Below are 21,806 nucleotides of genomic sequence, written 5' to 3'. Positions count from 1 at the left end.
GGCAGTTTATTAAGCTACAGATTAAATRAATGATGATGAACTTCAAAGGTGGTGAAAGTGCAAGGTGATGAGTTTAATCGAGGTGACATATTCTGGCTGGCGTTTGACAAATTACAAAGTATATTGCTCTTTCGGCCATAATAATCTCATCATGTAGTAAGCTATACCTGCACTGTATCAGGAGCTGTTGGCTAGAGGGCACGTGCCCAGACGCACATTTTTTTCTGTGACAAAACCATCAGTAGAACTGAAAATGTGGTGGAAACCCATTAAACTTGTATTTGTTATTCGGCACATGGGAATTTAACGACAAAAGTGATTTGAATGTGCACTACGACATCACACACAGCCTTTTATCCGCAACAAGTCAATTTGCAAATTCATTTTAATGTGTTTTTTAGAATATTGGTGTCACGACTTCCGCCGAAGTCGGTCCCTCTCCTTGTTCGGGCGGTGTTCGGCGGTCGACGTCACCGACCTTCTAGCCATCACTGATCCATCTTTCATTGGTTTTGTCTTGTCTTCCTTCACACCTGGTTCCAATCCCATCAATTACATGTTGTGTATTTAACCCTCTGTTTCCCCTCATGTCCTTGTTGAAGATTGTTTGATTGTATGTGATGTGCAAGTTATGTGTTTGTGTGCGACGGGTTTTGTACCCACTTTTGTTATTTTGTATATTTTGGTTTTTGGAGTTTTGTCAGCACTTATTAAACGACTCCGTTTATACCAAGTTCGTTCTCCTGCACCTGACTTCCCTGCCACCAACACGCACCCTTTACAGAATCTCCGACCACGACTATGGAGTCAGCAGGARAAGGTACCCCGGCCATTGAGGTGGAGGAGCGCATCCAGGAGAATGCAGTTATGCTTCACCATCTTGGCGTCGCCATGGATCGCGTTGTCCAGACAATGGATCGTTGGGAGAGACAGGGAGTTCTTCCAGCACCTCCACCAGCACAACCGGGGTCTCTCCTGAGCGCCCCTTTCCCGCCTGAACCCAGTGGAATCCGTCTCTCCTTGCCCCAGGAGTACGACGGGAGGGCTGCGAACTGCCAGGGGTTCTTGTTACAATTAGACCTTTATCTGGCCACCGTCCACCCGGCTCCATCGGACCGTGAAAGGGTGTCCGCCCTCGTCTCGTGCCTCACCGGGAGAGCCCTGGAGTGGGCCAGCGCCGCATCTCCCTCTCTCCACGCGGCGCTGGCCCACTCCAGGGCTCTCCCGGTGAGGCACGAGACGAGGGCGGACACCCTTTCACTGGACCAGTTTGAGGAGTGAGCGCCTCCACCATCTGAGGCATGAGACGAGGAGTGCCCAGGAGTTCACCCTGGAGTTTAGGACCCTGGCTGTCGGCAAAGGGATGGAACAACAGGGCCCTGATCGACCATTACCGCTGCAGTCTGCRCAAGGATGTCCGTCGGGAGCTGGCCTGCAGAGACACCACCCTCACGTTTTAACAGCTGGTGGACCTGTCCATCCGGCTGGACAACCTGCTGGCTTCAGATCGGGGTCTGGTGATTCCATCCTCCCGCACCCCCTCTCCGATACCCATGGAGCTGGGAGGGGCGGTGCGCAGGGATACCGGAGGGGGTTCCCGCTCGTGCACCATCTGTGGCCGCAGAGGTCACACTGCCAGTCGGTGCCGGGTTGGTTCCTCTGGGAATCGAGACAGCAGGCAGGGCGCTCTGGCTTCACCCCAGGTGAGCCGGCACCATTCTCACCCAGAGCCCTCTGTTGCACATATGTTTGTGTCTGTTATGTTCCCTGAATTTCCCCCGAATTCCCAGCATAAGGCGCTCGTCGATTAAGGCGCGGCTGGGAATTGTATTGATATTTTAGGGATCCCTATTGTTCCCGTGGATGTGCCCTTCCCCGTTCACGCCTTAGATAGTCGACCATTAGGGTCAGGGTTAATTAGGGAGGTCACCGCGCCTTTGAGCATGGTGACGCAGGGGGGTCATACGGAGAGAATTAGTCTCTTCCTTATTGACTCTCCTGCRTTTCCCGTGGTGCTGGGCCTACCCTGGTTAGCTTGTCATAACCCCACTGTTTCTTGGCCACAGAGGGCTCTCACGGGGTGGTCGCGAGATTGCTCAGGTAAGTGTTTAGGGGGTTCCGTTGGTGCTACTTCGGTGGAAAGTACAGACCAGGTCTCCACCGTGCGCATTCCCCCTGAATATGCCGATTTGGCTCTCGCCTTCTCCAAAAAGAAGGCGACTCAATTATCACCCCATCGCCGGGGCGATTGTGTGATAGATCTCCTGGTAGACGCTGCACTTCCCAGGAGTCACGTGTATCCCCTCTCACAGGCGGAGACGGAGGCTATGTAAACATATGTCTCCGAATCCCTGCGTCAGGGGTACATTTGGTCCTCCACTTCACCCGCCTCCTCAAGTTTATTAGTTGTGAAGAAGAAGGAGGGAGGTCTACGTCCGTGTATTGACTATCGGGGTCTGAATCAGATCACTGTGATAGAGTCAATGCACGGGGCGCGCTTCTTCACTAAACTAGATCTCAGGAGCGCTTACAACCTGGTGCATATCCGAGAGGGAGACGAGTGGGAGACGGCTTTCAGTACCACCTCTGGGCACTATGAGTACCTCGTCATGCCGTACAGGTTGATGAATGCGCCATCAGTCTTCCAAGCCTTTGTAGATTAGATTTTCAGGGACCTGCACGGGCAGGTTGTAGTGGTGTATATTGATGACATTTTGATATACTCCGCTACACGAGCTGAGCATGTGTCCCTGGTGCGCAGAGTGCTTGGTCGCCTGTTGGACGGTGACAGGTACRTCAAGGCTGAGAAATGCCTGTTCTTCCAACAGTCCGTCTCCTTCCTAGGGTATCGCATTTCCACTTCAGGGGTGGAGATGGAGAGTGACCGCATTGCAGCCGTGCGTAATTGGCCGACTCCCACCACGGTAAAGGAGGTGCAGCGGTTCTTAGGGTTTGCCAACTACTACCGGAGGTTTATCCGGGGTTTTGGTCAGGTGGCGGCTCCCATTACCTCACTGCTGAAGRGGGGCCCGGTGCGCTTGCAGTGGTCAGCTGAGGCGGACAGGGCTTTTAGTCACCTGAGGGCTCTGTTTACCTCGGCTCCCGTGTTGGCCCATCCGGATCCCTCTTTGGCGTTCATAGTGGAGGTGGACGTGTCCGAGGCTGGGATAGGAGCGGTGCTCTCTCAGCGCTCGGTACGCCACCTAAGCCCCTGTGCATTCTTCTCGAAGAAGCTCAGCCCGGCGGAGCGAAACTATGATGTGGGGGACCAGGAGCTGTTGGCTGTCGTCAAAGCCTTGAAGGCATGGAAACATTGGCTTGAGGGGGCTAAACACCCTTTTCTCATCTGGACTGACCATCGCAATCTGGAGTACACCCGGGCGGCGAGGAGACTGAACCCTCGCCAGGCAAGGTGGGCCATGTTTTTCACCCGTTTTGTGTTTAACTTCTTTGGGGTAGGGGGCAGTATTTTCACGTCCGGATGAAAAGCGTGCCTCAGCCATAAAAGCTAGAATATGCATATTATTAGTAGATTTGGATAGAAAACACTCTGAAGACCTATAAATGCTGTCTTTTCCCCCTACCACTTGCCTCGTCCATTCATTTTGAAAGAGTATTTTCCTGTAAGCATAATCAGTGCTCTAACTCCCCCTTGCGCTGGTCTGGAGCAGTGAGGCAGTGACACAAGGTATCGTACTAAACCACAAATTACCTCTAAATCCCGCAGCATAATCTCAAAACGTTTAGTTGAGCAACCACTGTACAACATTCCCACAAAGTCTCACAATAAAGATGTTCTATTTAAATCTATCATATACCTTCAACAGATGAAGGCCAGACATATAAAATACATGCCACGACGTTTGTCTGTTTGCCCTGAGGCCTCAGAGGTCAAGGGTCACCGAACTGAACTAACATCAGAACTCCCAGGTGCAAGGGAAGCACACAGACACTGCATCAGGGGAAAAGTCATACACAGCATTCAAACCAACATCGTCCATGGGCCAATCAAAACAATACATGATTCTTTAAATGGGCCTATAGTGGCAAAAGAAGACACACATCAGTTGGCCCAGCTCTAGTGGTTTTGTGCAGTATGATCATTACATACTGTACGTACAACAACAGCAAAATAATGTGATTTACAGAATGTCTGGCGTTGACACTAATTCAAGACTGTCTACGTAAATAGTTACGAAATGTACAAAAAAAGTGTTTAAGGGTCTTTCAATCTTTTATTCATTACATCATTGAAAAGGTACCGCCAATGAAACATTTGTCATGCAGGTGTTATCAAAAGACTTCCAATCGTACACGTAAGTGACTCACTGCATGGCATAATGTTTACCTTGTCTCCGCTTGTATATCTACAGTATGTCAGTGCCATAGATATTCAGCAGAGACACTCGTCAGGCTAACCCTAACTAACACTGATTGATTTGTTGTTGTCCCGTTTTCAGTGCAAAGTTTTTTGGCACAAAAAGTTGCCTATTTACATACGTGTAAGTGCTACACAGATACAGTTTGATAGATTGATTGATTGATTACCTTATCCGTAAACATGCCTACTAACTGCCCTGATACCTCACCAGTTCATGAACAAGATAAGGCTCCTCTTTGTTAGCTGATTAAATGTCTGTCAAAGTTGTCTGATGAGAGAGAGGCGAAATGCTGTGAGGTATTCTGTCTGTCAAGCATTGAGCCATGAAATTGGTTTGAAAATACAGGCTGTAATATAAAGACTTGACAAACAACACGACATCAGATGTTACAGTTTGTTCATTTGATAACAAAGCAGTGTAGTTGTGTGACTTTGAGTTTAGGGTGTGTGTGTGGGTATGTGTGTGTGTATTTTATGAATTAAATTAAAACATTGCAGTACATTAGTCTATTTGACTATTGTAAATACCCTCATGTCAATTAGGGCAGTAGAACATGGGAATTATTAATTGTCTCCATTAAAAGATTATAGCTGTCCTGTGAGCATCCAGCGTCCTAAAGTAAAACATCTTCTACCACTATACATTAAGCGAATATATATATATATATATATTTTTAAATGTATGGCGCCATGGGTTAGACAGTTTTCCATGTTGTGAGTCTCTGGCGTGGCATGATGAGGAATCCCTGGGGATAGGGACAGGCGTCCTGAGGCTTTGCCAAATACTAATGACGTCGCCCCTCTGTGAGTGGGTGAAACAGTGGGTAGGTATATTTCATCGTCAAAGACCTGACTAACTCAGTCCCTCTCAACTTCAGCGCCAACTTCTCAAGGTGAGCACAACTTTTTTTGACTGTTGAAGGGGCATAGTAATGTGCAATGTTTAATGTATTGCTTTCTCATAAATTGCACCTCTTATCTGTTAAAATCTTTTACTTGACCTGTGGTGAATATCTGTGATGGGTGGATGTTTTTTAGTCATGGCGAATGTTCATGCAGCATTGATGGGCACGAGCAGGATCAGGTGGAATTATTGTAGGGTGAGAAAGCAACCAGAAGCTGTATATCAAATCAAACAATAATGTTTTTGGTTTAATAATATTAATTCACTGTAAAAGTGCAATCTTTCTATAGTTTGTCTTTTTAAACAGTATCCACATAATTATATAAGGACGGGTATGGCAGTAATACAAAGTAGCCTAGGCTAAGATATTATTTCAAGATTCAAGTTTTATTGCACAAGTACTTTGAAATGACTTTCTTTTGTGCAATGCATTGTTTTTCAGTAGGCTACAGTGCACCATGTAGGGAAGTATAGTCTTTGTGTACACTGAACAAAAATATAAACACAACATGTAAYGTGTTGGTCCCGTGTTTCATGAGCTGAAATGTTTTTCCCCAGAAATGTGTTACATCCCTGTTAGTGAGCATTTCTCCTTTGCCAATATAAACCATCCACCTGACTAGTGTGGCATATGAAGAAGCTGATTAAACAGCATGTTCAGAAACACCWTGTTCTGGGGACAATAAAAGCCCWCTTTAAAATCTCAATTTTTTTCACACAACACAATGCCACAGATGTCTCAGGTTTTGAGGGAGAGTGCAATTGGCATGCTGACTGCAGGAATCTCCACCAGACCTCCACATCCAGCTTTTTCACCTGAGGGGTCGTCAGAGGGGGCGTGGGGGGGCTTGCTGAGGAGTATTTCTGTCTGTTATAAGCCCTTTGGTTGGGAAAAACTCATTCTGATTGTCTGTGTGGGCCTGGGAGGGCAAAGGTCCACCGACTTGGCAGCCAGGCCCACCCACTGGGGAGCCAGGCCCACACATGGCTGCACCCCTGCACACTCATGTGAAATCCATAGATTGGAGCCTAATTCATTTATTTCAATTGACTGATTTCCTTATATGAACTGTAACTCAGAAAAATCTTTGAAATTATTACTTATTTATTCATTTATTTTAGGGTAGATCAGCTTTAATATTGTGGCTTCTATCAATGAAATTGTCTGCATCATTTTCCCATACACATATTTGGTAAATATATACAGTACCAGTCAAAAGTTTGGACACACCTACTCATTGAATGATTTTTCTTAATTTTGACTAATTTCTACATTGTAGAATAATAGTGAAGACATCAAAAACATAAAATAACCCATAAGGAATCAGGTAGTAACCAAAAAAGGGTTAAACAAATCAAAATATATTTTAGATTTTAGATTTTTTTTTTAAGTAGCCACGTTTGCCTTGATGACAGCTTTGCACACTCTTGGCATTCTCTCAACCAGCTTCATGAGGTATTCACCTGGAATGCATTTCAATTAACAGGTGTGCCTTGTTAAAAGTTCATTTGTGGATTTTTTTTCCTTCTTAATGTGTTTGAGCCAATCAGTTGTGTTGTGGCAAGGTAGGGTTGGTATACAGAAGATAGCCCTATTAAGTAAAATACCATGTCCATATCAAATAAGCAAAGGGAAAAGACAGTCCATCATTACTTCAAGACATGTAATTCAGTCAATACGGAACATTTCAAGAAAGTGCAGTCACAAAATCCATCAAGCGCTATGATGAAACTGGCTCTCATGAGGACCGCCACAGGAAAGGAAGACCCAGAGTTACCACTGCTTGCAGAGGACAAGTTCATTAGAGTTTCCAGTCTCAGATTGCAGCCCAAATAAATGCTTCACAGAGTTCAAGTAACAGACACATCTCAACATCAACTTTTCAGAGGAGACTGCGTGAATCAGGCCTTCATGGTCAAATTGCTGCAAAGAAACCACTACTAAAGGACACCAATAAGAAGAAGAGACTTGTTTGGGCCAAGAAACACAACCAATGAACATTAGACCGATGGAAATCTGACCCAAACGCTGTGTCTTTGTGGGAGTAGTTTCCAAACGCTGTGTCTTTGTGAGACACAGAGTAGGTGAACGGATAATCTCTGCATGTGTGGTTCGCACCATGAAGCATGGAGGAGGAGGTGTGGGAGTGCTTTGCTGGTGACACTGTCTGTGATTTATTTAGAATTCAAGGCACACTTAACTTGCATGGCTAACACAGCATTCTGCAGCGATACGCCATCCCATCTGGTTTGCACTTAGTGGGTCTATCATTTGTTTTTCAACAGGAAAATGACCCAAAACACACCTCCAGGCTGTGTAAAGGCTATTTGACCAAGGAGAGTGATAGAGTGATGCATCAGGCCTCCACAATCACTCGACCTCTACCCAATTTGGGACGAGTTGGACCGCAGAGTGAAAGAAAAGCAGCCATCAAGTGCTCAGCATATGTGGGAACACTGTTCCTGTCCTGTTCCATGTCTGTTCAATGTTACATGTTCACTCTCCGTACCTGCTTCTCTACTCCAGCGTCAGTTTTTACATCCTGTACAGGTCCTAAACAAAAAATGAATGTCAAATACTACATAGTGCATCTCCTTGGAACCACATTAATCTCTTAGTAGTTAGTATATGTTGTGTATCAGTATGATTATGGTGGCATCAGTAGTATCCACTCATCTGACACCAAACTGGTCACTTTCACAAGCTTATGTAGCAGGCCATCCATGCAAGTGCATGACTTTAAATATGTTTTTCCTGTCTTCTCTAAGATGTGGTTATGTCGAAAAGTGTTGTTTTGTAAATGTAGCAAAAACGCAACATTAGGCGTAGAGCTTTCCTGCAGTCAATTGACTTGTGGTCTCATGGGTGGAATATTATTAATATTTTCATAACTAATAAACTGCAAGAAATCTGGTGTTTCTATGTCAAACGGTTTTGTTATATTTCAGTCTGTTGTGATGTATATAAAGTGTAATTTTGGTATACAAACTTAAACTTTAATACATTACATCTCTATATCTGACATGGTAAAGGGGACTTCTTTTTAAGCTCATAACCATGTGTGTGAGGTGTATACTTTTGTAGATTTGTTGAAGACTACTAAGACACATTCTGTGTGACCCTGATTTAGCCAACTGCAGTAAAATGAAAGAGTTGCCAAACTACTGTACATATTGATAGACAAGTTAGAGAGAATGTTTACCTTCCAAATTCTGCAAATATGGACAACCAAATACTTCAAGAGTAACTTTCATGTCCCCTCTACTTTCATGTCCCCTCTACTTAAGTGATAATGCCAGAGAAGCACCATTAGCCAGAGAAGCCAGTGTTTGGAGGATATATTGGATATATATATATATATATATATATATATATATATATATATATATATATATATAGTATCTATAGTATCTAACTAAACACAGGCTTTGAGGGCATTATCACTTTTATACAACAGGCCTCCAAATCAATACTGATTTACATATTTTCAATAAAAACGAACTTAATTTTTATTAATTTATTCATACTATTTCATCCTTCCACAAGATATGGTCCTGACACAAATCTAGGGTTTCTACCCAAGCCGGCTGGTCGTTGGTTCTATCCGTTCGGTTGCCAGAGACGCGACCCAGTCGTTCAGTCTTTTTGTTCTGTATCTATGGACGCGACCCAGTCGTTCATTCTAAATGTTCCACTGGCTGGCAACGTTCTTATCCCTTTGCTTGCTAGCTAGCCAACTACGGCTAACTTACAGTCATGTCAAACAGTGTAGTCAGAATAACAACAGTAGCTGCATTTGCATTTGTTTAAGTTGTTTTCTAGTGACATTTATTTGGATACATCCATAACAATGAGCTAATGAGGCGCTATTTTGCCTGACATAGAACATGTGCTCTCTCGTCAGAACWCTGTTGTTCAGAGGAGCCAACAACACAGCTAACACAATAACTTCAAACTGAAGCTGGAAAGACTGCAAAGTAGCCGCACTTCGTTTTATTTTACCTTTTTTTCAATTGATATTTCTTTGTATRTATCCATAAAAATGATGACAGCTGATTCATGATTTCGACTGGCTGAGAAACTCTGCCTGCTTGTCTGCCTCGTCCCGGCACATGCATTACTATGGGACAGCTGGAGATTGAATTTGAATATTGAAACAATGTGTGACCCTGATTTCCTAGCCACCGTGCTTCTACACCTGCATTGCTTGCTGTTGGGGGTTTTAGGCTGGGTTTCTGTACACCACTTTGAGATATCAGCTGATGTACGAAGGGCTATATAAATAAATTTGATTTGATTTGATTTTGAAATGTCATAAAGACAAACAGCAAGGTTTATACAAATCTCCCCTGTTGAAAACTAAATGCTAGTCTGAAAGAAATGTGAGATAATGTCTAGATGCTTTTTGTAGTAGAGATCAAGTTTATAAATTGCCTGGCTGGGCTGATGAGACAGTGGATTGCGCAGTCAGATGGAACAGAGTAAATAGGCATGTGTGTGTCTGTTACCATTACACCCTAGTGGACTGCTCCATCTCTTTTCATTATTGCTTGACCTATAAGGAACAGTGATGATGCATCAGTCACATCAGTCAATGAAAATCATTTTACTAACAGTGTACAGCAGGCATATCACTCCCTGTATGTCAACCATAAGTCATAGAGGTGTTGTGCCCTCATGTGGTGATACAGTTCCATTACACTTTATACTGAATGCCCATATATGTAAACAAACAACTGGCAGATCACTTAATTATCCTGTAGCACGCATGTCTTTTAATTGGAATGATTCAGTAAACATGTCTTTTTCATATAGGCTTCATACAAGACCTTGTGGAACATAGGTTACCAAGGGAGATTAACATAATACTTTGAAGGGAAACATGTTAAATTATGCAGTACCTACATTGGAAATTGAGGTCAATGTTGGGGCTTGGAAGTAACAGTACTTCAAAGCTTCTAGAAGTTAAGTTAAGAATAAGTCCATAGACTGATGATGTCCAATGATGGCCATGGACTGAAAATGCTAATGGTGTGATGTTTACATTAGTTCAGTATCTGTGTCATATTTGAATCCCAAAGACATTTTTCTAAACAATAATATGGAATAGGATTTATTTTTAAATTATTGATCTGCTTTCGCTCTCTCTCCTCGCTCTCTTCCCCTCCCTCACTTTCCCTCACCCACTCCCCCCTCTCCTTTCTCTGGTTGATTTTAGAAAACACAGTTAATGTATTCCTTAATTGACATATTGTTTGAGCTGTTGAATGCTCCAGTAACTGCTTGTAGCACATACAGGTCTTTGTGACTTTTCCCAAATGTCTATTTATGTCATTGTAATTCAGATATCACATAATATTTAATGTATATAGTAACATTTAGTAGCAACATGTTGAGATTGTTTCCAATTTCAKGTACTGTAGACACTGCACAACATTATATTTTTATACTATTATGCAGTAATAAGATATTTTACAGTCTTTCTGACAATTCAATTGTTTGATGCTTTTATTGTTTGATTATTTACATTTCACAGTAATATTTTTTAAATAGTTTATCCACGGACTAGCCACATTTTCTGCAAGTATAATCTAACAATGGAACTTTCATGGGAGGTTATTCAATATCGACAAATATCTGGACTCTTTACATACACTCTTGTGTCCATGAACGAGTTCTTATGGGATCCCTCAGAATTAAGTGGTACCAAATGTTTTTTCTCAGGCAACAATAGGCCACTGTTGAACTTGCTCGTTTATAGACCTGGGGTCGTGTAATAGTAAAATAGAGATTTGAGCACTTCAGGTTCTTGACGTTAGTGGAAGGCAGTAAGGGTTCACAAACAAAAAAATCCCCACATTGGCAACCAACCTAATTTCATCACACTCTGGCAGTTTTCATAGGTTTAATTTCCTTCTGTACATTGCAACAGGAGATGGAGAGTCTGGAGATGATAGTGCTGGAACCAAAGTCTTCTGACACAGTTCATGGATCAGGATAGCATTTTGTGATAGATTGATCTCTCATAATGCGTGCTCTACCGACTAATGTATGGCGATAGGTTTAAAGTCAGCAACTTCTTTACAGAGAACACGATTACATCCAGATGTGTCTTGTTTAATTTTCCCCCTATGCATTGGTTGTGTTAACTGGTAGCAGGGGCTGTACATTAGAACGTTGACGTTGTATTGTGGGGCAGATAACTCGGCTACTGCATTACATAAGCACACAGAAGCTTGGGGGACTCTTCTCATGCATGCAGTACCTACAGTACCCTGAGCTGGGCCTACCCTCATGGTACCCCATGCTATGAATGACCCATAGATCACTACCCTCCCGAGCACATCCCCTCGGTTCATAGCACAGGCCAAAAATCCATCTTAGACCTGTGTATCACCCTTGTATGTAACAGAGGCTCCTTTTCCCCTCGGGAAGCCATGACCCCTTCGGAGACTGTGTTGGGGTTTGGGGGGTGGTGAGAGGGAGGTACTCAAGCATCAAGCGTGGCATGGGGGAAGGAATATCTTCAGAAGGATGGCATTTCGGAGCTGGGAGTTTACACAGCAGTTTATTTTTCTTTGTGTGTTTGGGGGGTTAGGGAGAGTTGAGGGTGAGAGGCAGAGAACCGCCAACGGCAGGCCTGCGCCTATGAAGTTGGGGCCACTGAGGTCTGGTTGTTTTAGCCTAGGAGGTCGTGGAGCGGGGAGAGGAGGCTGGAGACCCACGAGGTTGGCCCAAAGTGCACCCAGACTGCCTCCAGACTCCCTGGTCGCCAAACCTGAACACACAACTACTAATAACTACCATCGCTTGGTCTTTAGAGGTTTACATACTCCAAAATTCACTAGAAATGTATTGAACAGTATCATTTAGTTACCATATTTGTCTGCATATATGATCTGTGCTCTAAACACAAATGAAGAGGTGTTGAAAAGTCATAATTTTGAGTAAAATAATTGCAGCAAGAGCTCCAATAGTCCAATTCATAATTGAGCAAGAAGTGAACAAGGAGTCTACATAAGACCTCATATGCTGTCCAGCCTCCCACTCAGAGCATTCCAACTCACATGGATACAGTGCATTAGACAGTAGGGTGCATTTTGGCTCATTTTGCACTTTGTACTCAAAATACTGGTTCAAGAAGACTGCCGGCCATTTAAAGTTTCCACTTGGCCTTAAACGCCTGTGGAAAATATATATGCATCCAGCAGATCCGTGTAGCTGGGGGATGACTATCTACTTATAGCCAGGGGGAGGAGGGATAATTTGTTTTCCTTTCATGGTATGGTCTAAGCACAGTGTGCATATGGGACACGTACAGAGCCTTCAGAAAGTATTCACACCCCTTGACGTTTTACACATTTTGTTGAATTTAAAATTGATAAAATTGAGATTTTCTTGTCACTGGCAAAACACACAATACCCCATAATGTCAAAGTAACACATACAAATAATTATTTGTAAGGTCCCTCAATCGAGCAGCAAATTTCAAACACAGATTTAACCACAAAGACCAGGAAGGCTTTCCAATGTCTCGCAAAGATGGGCACCTATTGGTAGATAGGTTAAAATGTTTTACCTTTGTTTAACTAGACAAGTCAGTAAAGAACAAATTCTTATTTACAATAACGGCCTACCCCGGCCAAACCCTCCCCTAACCCGGACGACGCTGGGCCAATTGTGCGCCGCCCTATGGGACTCCCAATCACGGCCTGTTGTGATACAGCCCGGGATCGAACTCGCCTCTGTAGTGATGCCTCTAGCACTGCAATACAGTGCCTTAGACTGCTGCGCTTGTAATCGTTAAAGGAGAACCTGTTTAGGGTCCTGTTGGTTGCAGGTCCGACCCCAGACATTTAGATTTCTGCATTTTTATATCAAAATGCTGAATTTCCCATATTACCAAAAAATGCATTAAAAAAAGTGTGTATTTATTGTTACATAAACAACGATTGGTGTCTCAGCATTGAATTGCCAAATACATTTGTTTAATGTAAAAAATATAAAAAACAAAGATCTACTTCGTGCTAGCGCAAAGGTCTTCCATATAGTCTGTAATCCAGTAGATACTCTTCTTCGTGTTTCTAAAATTGATAATTACAGAAGGCAGGACAAAGGAGCGTCTTATTATTGGTCTTCAAGAAAATAAATCAGAAAGAAAGTGATGGTAGCTAGCTAGACTAGCGGTTAGTAATCTCTGAAGTAAAGTAAGGCTCGGCGAATAACGTTAGTAATTGAGTAATTGTGACATTTGCCAAAATGAAGTGCAATACTGTTCCAGTCAGATACAAATACACTACACATTTCCACTCTTGTCCTAACCGCGATGGAGATTTCTGTCAGGCATGGCTGCAGGCCATCCGACATTGTGCTTATGGTGTCGATACGACGCCTAAAGTCATTCACCAGCTAAGGTTGACCGTGTCCAGTGATCACTTTGTGGCCGGGTTCTGTTCCCACGTCTTTCCACCACGGACGGGAAAGCTCCAACCATTGAAGGTATGTTGCTAGCTAGCTAAGTTGCTAACACCTGTAGCTAGTCACCACAAAGTCATTTATAACATTATTTGTTTGCCATTCCTTGGAACTAGTTTGTGGTGTTTTTAGCTTAGCGGCTACTGTAACGGTAACGTTATCCTGTCCTGCTGACTGTTTTGTTTGTTAAGCTTTGTGATGCAATTTCCTTTTTCATTATAACGTTACTGATAAGAAATAGTATATTATTTTCCACCTGACATCACAGTTTTCTGTATTGCTATTGATTGCATTAATGTACTTGCCGTAGTTAAGGTTAATGAGTAGGACACAGCCCTAGCCAGAGCTATATACTGTAGATAAATGTAATGCTCTGTCCCTAGCTGGTACATGAGTTGTAATGACAACAATCTAGCCCAACCTTTTCATTATTTACATTAAAACATTTAGAATATGAGCTCATGCACTAAATTGACATGTAATGACTGACTCTGTTTTATACCATGCAACTTCACCAATCACTCGTTCTGTTTCTGCCTGCCCGGGAGGGAATGGAAGAAGGAGAGGGGTGGTGGACCAGACATGAGGATAGGAAAATGAACCATCAATTCTGGGATTTTATCTTTGTTCAATTTCTCACATCTTCTGTATTTGTATCCTTTTCACATCCTTTTCAAAGAGGGGACCAAATGTTCCTCCAATCATTTTTCAGGAGGATGCAAGGAAAGACYAATTAGGACTCATTTCTAGTTTTTGTTTTGTTATTCTGTTACACATCTTTCAGGAGATCCAAGAAGCCATGTGGAGTATTCCAAACAGGCCAGGGACTGGGTAGAGAAGAGTGTATGAACAGAAGACATTCAACTTTAGAACCCGATTGGTCCAGCAGGCTGTCTTGATCCCAATTGGTACAGCCGGCTGGACCAATTGACCAGACCTACCTCCCAACATCGCCCCGGTTGAAAAACTAACCTAGGAGATTGCCTGTAGCAAAACGTTTCAGCCTAACTTTGCAACTAACTTTATCTAGCCTAATGATGGCAGTGTGATGTTGTGGAATGCCATCAATGACATGTCATGCAATCAGTGGTGTCTGTGTGCAGTGTGACTGCTATGTAGACCACCTGGAACAGCACCATTCTCTACCTCAGGGGTGTATTCATTCCGGTAAACTCATGGGCATAGACATCAGAATGAATAGAACAGGCTTGGAATCTCTAACCCTGGCAATTTGACTGGTCAACTCATGGGTACATTTGCAATGGCTGCCTGGTGTCGTCATCAAATCACATTATATTTGTCAGATGCTTTGGAAACAACAGGTGAAGACTAACAGTGAAATGCTTATTTCCCGGCCCTTCCCAACAATGCAGAGAGAGAAAACAGAGAAATTATAGAAAAGTAATAACAGTTAATAATAAAAGTAAACATATGTACACAATTAGTAATGATAACTTGGCTGTATACAAGGGGTACCAGTACCGAGTCGGTGTGCAGGGGTACATAGTAGTTGAGGTAGATATGTACACATAACTAGGAATAAAGTGACAGATAATAAACAGTAACAACAGCATACGTGATGAGTCAAAAAAGTATGGCTTGGGGTAGAAGCTGTTTAGGGTCCTCTTGTTTGCAGACTTGGTACATTGGTACCTTTTGCCTTGCGTGATGCAATAATTTCCATGATAATGTAGAATGTTCATTCAAATGATGCTAACTGATGTGGATCATGCAATGGAATGTATTTTTTGTAATGTCAGTTGAGTTGATTCAACAAATCACAGCACAGATTGATGGGTACACTTCCTGCTTTTACTTTATGCTTTTACTTCCTGCTTTGCTCCTATGGTACACTCACAATGGCCAGCAGTCCACCCATTATTCCATCATTCCCTTGAATGAGAATGGAGAGAATTTGTTTGCCAAATTATATACAAGCTCTGTGTGTGTGATCACATTATGGCGCCGACAGATAGGGCAGCTCTGCTTCTAGCTCCCACGCAACTTTGCAGTATTTTGTTTTTTTGTGTGTTATTTCTTAAATTATTAGCCCAGGAAATGTTTTGTTTTATTACATACAGACGGTAACTCACCAGCATTACGACCGGGAATACGACTTTCCCGAATTGGATCCTGAGTTCGTACCTCCCAGGGCAATTTAACTGATTCCAGAGGCTGATCCAAAAAAACGCCGGTGGAGAAGAGGTATTCGGAGTGGACTTCTAGTCCGACTCAGAAGGCATGCACACCATCCACCGCTTCCGAGTATATTACTCGCTAATGTTCAGTCTCTGGATAATAAGGTACACGAGCGCAGGGTGAGAATCTCCTTCCAGAGAGACATCAGAGATTGTAACATACTGTTTCACGGAAACATGGCTCTCGGGATATATTGTCTTTGACCATACAGCCAGCTGGGTTCTCAGTATATCGCGCAGACAGGAATAAAGAACTCTCCGGGAAGAAGAAAGGCATGTTTCATGATTAACCACTCATGGTGTGATTGTGATAACATAGAGAAACTCAAGTCCTTTTGTTCACCCGACCTAGAATACCTCACAATCAAATGCCGACCGTGTTACCTCCCAAGAGAATTCGCTTCGGTTATATTCACAGCCGTGTATATTCCCCCCTCAAGCCGATACCACGACGGCCCTCAAGCATCTTCACTGGACTTAATGCAAACTGGAAACCACATATCCTGAGGCCACATTTATTGTAGCTGGTGATTTTACCAAAGCAAATTTGAGGAAAAATCGACCAAAATTCTACCAACACATTGACTGTAGCACTCGCTCTGAGAAAACATTAAACCACTGCTACTCAGCTTTTCGAAATGCCTACAAGGCCCTCTCCCGCCCTACAATCAGCAAATCTGATCAGGACTCCATTTTGCTCCTCCCTTCCTATAGGCAGAAACTCAAACAGGAAGTACCCATGATAAGGGCTATTCAATGCTGGTCTGACCAATCGGAATCCACGCTTCAAGATTGTTTTGATCAAGCGGACTGGGATATGTTCCGGGTAGCCTCTAAGTATAACATCGACAATACACGGATACGGTGACTGAGTTTATCAGGAAGTGTAAAGGAGATGTTGCTTCTACTGTAACTATTAAAACCTACCCTAACCAGCAACCATGGATAGATGGCAGCATTCGCGCAAACTGAAAGCATGAAACACCGTATTTAACCATGGCAAGGTGACTGGGAATATGGCCGAATACAAACAGTGTAGTTATTCCCACCGTAAGGCATACGTCAGTATAGAGACAAAGTGGAGTCGCAATTCAATGGCTCAGACAAGAGACGTGTGGCAGTGTCTACAGACAATCATGGACTACAAAGGGAAAACCAGCTACGTCGCGGACACCGACGTCTTGCTTCAGGACAAGCTAAACACCTTCTTGGCCAGCTTTGAGGATAACACAGTGCCACCGATGCAGCCCGCTACCAAGGACTGGGGGCTCTCCTTCTCCATGGCCGACATGAGTAAGACATTTAAGAGTGTTAACCCTCCCAAGGCTTGAGCCCAGATGGCATCCCTAACCGGTTCTCAGAGCATATGCAGACCATCTGGCTGGAGTGTTTACGGACATATTAAATCTCTCCCTATCCCAGTCTGCTGTCCCCACTTGCTTCAAGATGTTCTCCTGTGTTCCTGTACCCAAGAAAGCAAAAGTAGCTGAACTAAATGACTATTGCCCCATAGTACTCAGTTCTCTCATCATGCAGTGTTTTGAGAGGCTAGTTAAGGATCATATCACATCTACCTTACCTGACACCCTAGACCCACTTCAGTTTGCTTACCAACCCAATAGATCCACAGACGATGCAATCTCCATCACACTGCACACTGCACTATCCCATCTGGACAAGAGGAATACCTATGTAAGAATGCTGTTCATTGACTATAGCTCAGCATTCAACACCATAGTACCCTCCATCATTAGGTTTGGGGCCCTGGGTCTGAACCCCGCCCTGTGCAGCTGGGTTCTGGACTTCCTGACGGGCCGTCCCCAGGTGGTGAAGGTAGGAAACAACACTTCCACTTTGCTGATCCTCAACACAGGTGCCCCACAAGGCACAAGGGTGCATGCTCAGCCCCCTCCTGTACAGTACTCCCTGTTCACCCGTGACTGCGTGGCCACGCACGCCTCCAACTCAATCATACATTTTGCANCCATCACACTGCACACTGCACTATCCCATCTGGACAAGAGGAATACCTATGTAAGAATGCTGTTCATTGACTATAGCTCAGCATTCAACACCATAGTACCCTCCATCATTAGGTTTGGGGCCCTGGGTCTGAACCCCGCCCTGTGCAGCTGGGTTCTGGACTTCCTGACGGGCCGTCCCCAGGTGGTGAAGGTAGGAAACAACACTTCCACTTTGCTGATCCTCAACACAGGTGCCCCACAAGGCACAAGGGTGCATGCTCAGCCCCCTCCTGTACAGTACTCCCTGTTCACCCGTGACTGCGTGGCCACGCACGCCTCCAACTCAATCATACATTTTGCAGACGACACAACACCAATTGTGCTATAGTGTGTGTTTTTCACCTTATTTTGTACATCCTTTTTCTGCCACCGTCTCTTATGACCAAAAGAGCTTCTAGAGGACAGCAATTACTCACCTCGTACTGAAGGAAGATTCTTTCTTTAACGAGATGGACGCAAAGGATTCACTTCAGTCACCCGACAAGGCCCAAATCCCCATGATTTGCATGAGAAAGAGACAGAGATACCGGGGACGTAGGTCGGTGGCCCTTGTAAGGATCCGACGGCGAGTGGGTAATCTACCTCTACCATCAGTCCTATTAGCCAACGTACAATCATTGGATAACAAAATAGACGAACTACGATCACAAATATCCTACCAACGGGCCATTAAACACTGTAATATCTTATGTTTCACAGAGTCGTGGCTGAACGACGATATAAATAACATACAGCTGGTGGGTTATACACTCTATTGGCATGACAGAACAGCAGCCTCTGGTAAGACAAGGGGTGGCGGTCTGTGTATATTTGTAAACAACAGATTGGTGCACAAAATCTAATATTAAGGAAGTCTCGAGGTTTTGCTTACCTGAGGTAGAGTATATCATGATAAGCTGTGCACCACACTATTTACCATTATTTACCACCACACTATATTCGTCATAGCTGTCTATTTACCACCACAAACCGATGCTGACACTTMGACCACACTCAATGAGCTGTATAWGGCCATAAGCAAACTGGGGAAAAATCATCCAGAGGCGGCRCTCCTAGTGGCCGGGGAGTTTAACACAGGGAAACTTAAATCTGTATTACCTAATTTCTACCAACATGTTAAATGTGCAACCAGAGGAAAAACAACTCTAGACCACCTTTACTCCACACACAGACACACACAAAGCTCTCCCTCACCCTCCATTTGGTAAATCTGACCATAATTCTACCCTCCTGGTTCCTGCTTACAAGCAAAAACTAAAACAGGAAGCACCAGTGACTCGGTCAATAAAGAAGTGGTCAGATGACACAGATGCTAAGCTACAGGACTGTTTTGCTAGCACAGACTGGAATATGTTCCGGGATTCTTCCGACCACCGTTACTCCACACACAGAGACACATACAAAGCTCTCCCTCACCCTCCATTTGGTAAATCTGACCATAATTCTACCCTCCTGGTTCCTGCTTACAAGCAAAAATCTAAAGCAGGAAGCACCAGTGACTCGGTCAATRAAGAAGTGGTCAGATGACGCAGATGCTAARCTACAGGACTGTTTTGCTAGCACAGACTGGAATATGTTCCGKGATTCTTCCGATGGCATTGAGGAGTACACCACATCAGTCACTGGCTTCATCAATAAGTGAATCGATGACGTCGTCCCCACAGTGGCTGTATGTACATACCCAAAGCAGAAGCCATGGATTACAGGCAACCTCCGCACTGAGCTAAAGGGTAGAGCTGCCGCTTTCAAGGAGCGGGACTCTGATCCAGAAACTTATAAGAAATCTCACTATGCACTCCGATGAACCATCAAACAGGTAATTGCTACCGACACGCTCTCCTGGGGAGAACCTGCGTAAAGCCCTTCACACCAACAGCAGTCTTCATAACGTGTAAGTGCGGTTGCAAGAAAGTTGGCACCGAGAGGACAGAGCCTTGCTGTGTTATGGTCGGGCCCAGGAACAAACCAACGTACCAGTGGTGGTCCCGAACAATGAGGACCTCAAACCAGGCCCAGAACGCAAGAGCTCAGCGGAGCTCGTCGATCCGTAACAAGTGGCCCGCGTGTTCTCCGAGAAGCCGCCGCACGACCCTCATTGAGACACAACATACCGTACCCGGTCGGGGAAAGAGACACGCCGTAAACAGACACCATATCGGATACCCGCCGAGTCCTCGATAGGAAGGCCGTGAAAGGAAATCAGCTGCAAGTGGAGGCTATGCTGAGGATGGGGTCGTTGAAGTAGTCCCACGGTGCAAGGTGCAGCCCCCATTGTGTTGGTGCCCAAACCGGACCGGCTAGCTCTGGGCCGCTTCTGTAATTATTTTCCGGGGTGTGAACGACATCAACTTTGTTCGACGCCTACCCATGCCGAGGGTGGACGAAACTCATCGACCGATTGGGAAAAGGCCCGGTACATCAGCACCCTTGACCTGACCAAAAGGATATTGGAGGTACCGTTGACAGCCTACTCCCCGGAGTAGACAGCGTTTTTCGACACCAGAACGGACCTATATCATAACGGGGTGCTCCAGTTCGGTCTCCACGGAGCCCACCCACATTCCAGCGCCGAGGGACAAAGTACTTCAACCCCATCAGCAGTAGCACAGCTCCTATCTGGAGATATAATCAATCCACAGCCAAGGTTGGGAAGCGCACACTGACGCGCCTACAGGCGGTGCTGCACGCCCTCAGGCAAGCGGGTTTGACAGGACCCAAAGAAATGCAAACAGTGTTCAGGAGTGGCATACCTGGGGTTTTGATCGGACCGGGGGAACGTCAAGCCCCAGGAGAGGAAGGTTCACGCGGTACGTAGACTAGCCTGTTCCACCGCACCAAGACTCAGGTCACGTCCTTCTTGGGACTGGCAGGATCTATAGCACGTTTTAATCCCCAGCTATAGTGGACGAGACAGGAAGCGGCGTTCAGGCGCCTGAAGGGATTCTCGTAACACCCGATTTCCAGGTGCCGAGTTTGGTCCAGACGGATGCATGTGACATGGGACAAAGGTCGGTTCTGTTCAGATAACACAAATGGGGAGGAACACCCCTCATGTACATAGCGAAGCTAATAACCTAGAGAGAAAAAGTACTTGATTGTTGAGAAAGAGTGTCTAGCGGTAGACACTTGACTCGAAGTATATAAAGGCACTCCACCACCCCATGTCAAGCTGGATTATTATACAAACAGCGGTATGGTAATGTAGCCACACAGTCTCCCATGAGTTTCCCACATTGTGTCAAACGGACATGTTAATAGCTGGAATCTTCACCGATCTTTTATACTTTTCCGGAACATGAAATCTGTTCGTACCTCAAGTTCTGTGAGGTGGAAGAAACCCTTTGTCCTGAAAGTTTACCCTCTCTCTAATATGTTTGGCCATGAGGAGATCTCTCAGGAATTACGACGTCTCTCTGTGACCACAGTATGGGTTGAAGGAGAAAGGGGGAGCAGGGAGTGGCAGGGAGAGGGGATGGGCTTTATGTACCTAAACAGGCAACGTCATGACACATGCATGAGAGAATCAGCTCAGACGACTGTGTGATCACGCTCTCCGTAGACGATGTGAGTGAGACCTTCAAACAGGTCAACATTCACAAGGCCTCAGGACCAGACGGATTACCAGGACGTGTAGTCAGAGTATGCACTGACCAACTGGCAAGTTCTTCACTGACATTTTCAACCCGTCCCTGACGAGTCTGTAATACAACATGTTTCAAGCAGACCACCATAGTCCCTGTGCCCAAGAACACTAAGGTAACCTGCCTAAATGACTACAGACCCTAGCACTAACATCTGTAGCCATGAAGTGCTTTGAAAGGCT

The sequence above is a fragment of the Salvelinus sp. IW2-2015 genome, linkage group LG15, assembly GCF_002910315.2.
Source record: "Salvelinus sp. IW2-2015 linkage group LG15, ASM291031v2, whole genome shotgun sequence".
NCBI classification, from domain to species: domain Eukaryota; kingdom Metazoa; phylum Chordata; class Actinopteri; order Salmoniformes; family Salmonidae; genus Salvelinus; species Salvelinus sp. IW2-2015.
The sequence above is the reverse complement of the archived record's forward strand: the minus strand, read 5'-3'. Positions refer to the sequence as shown.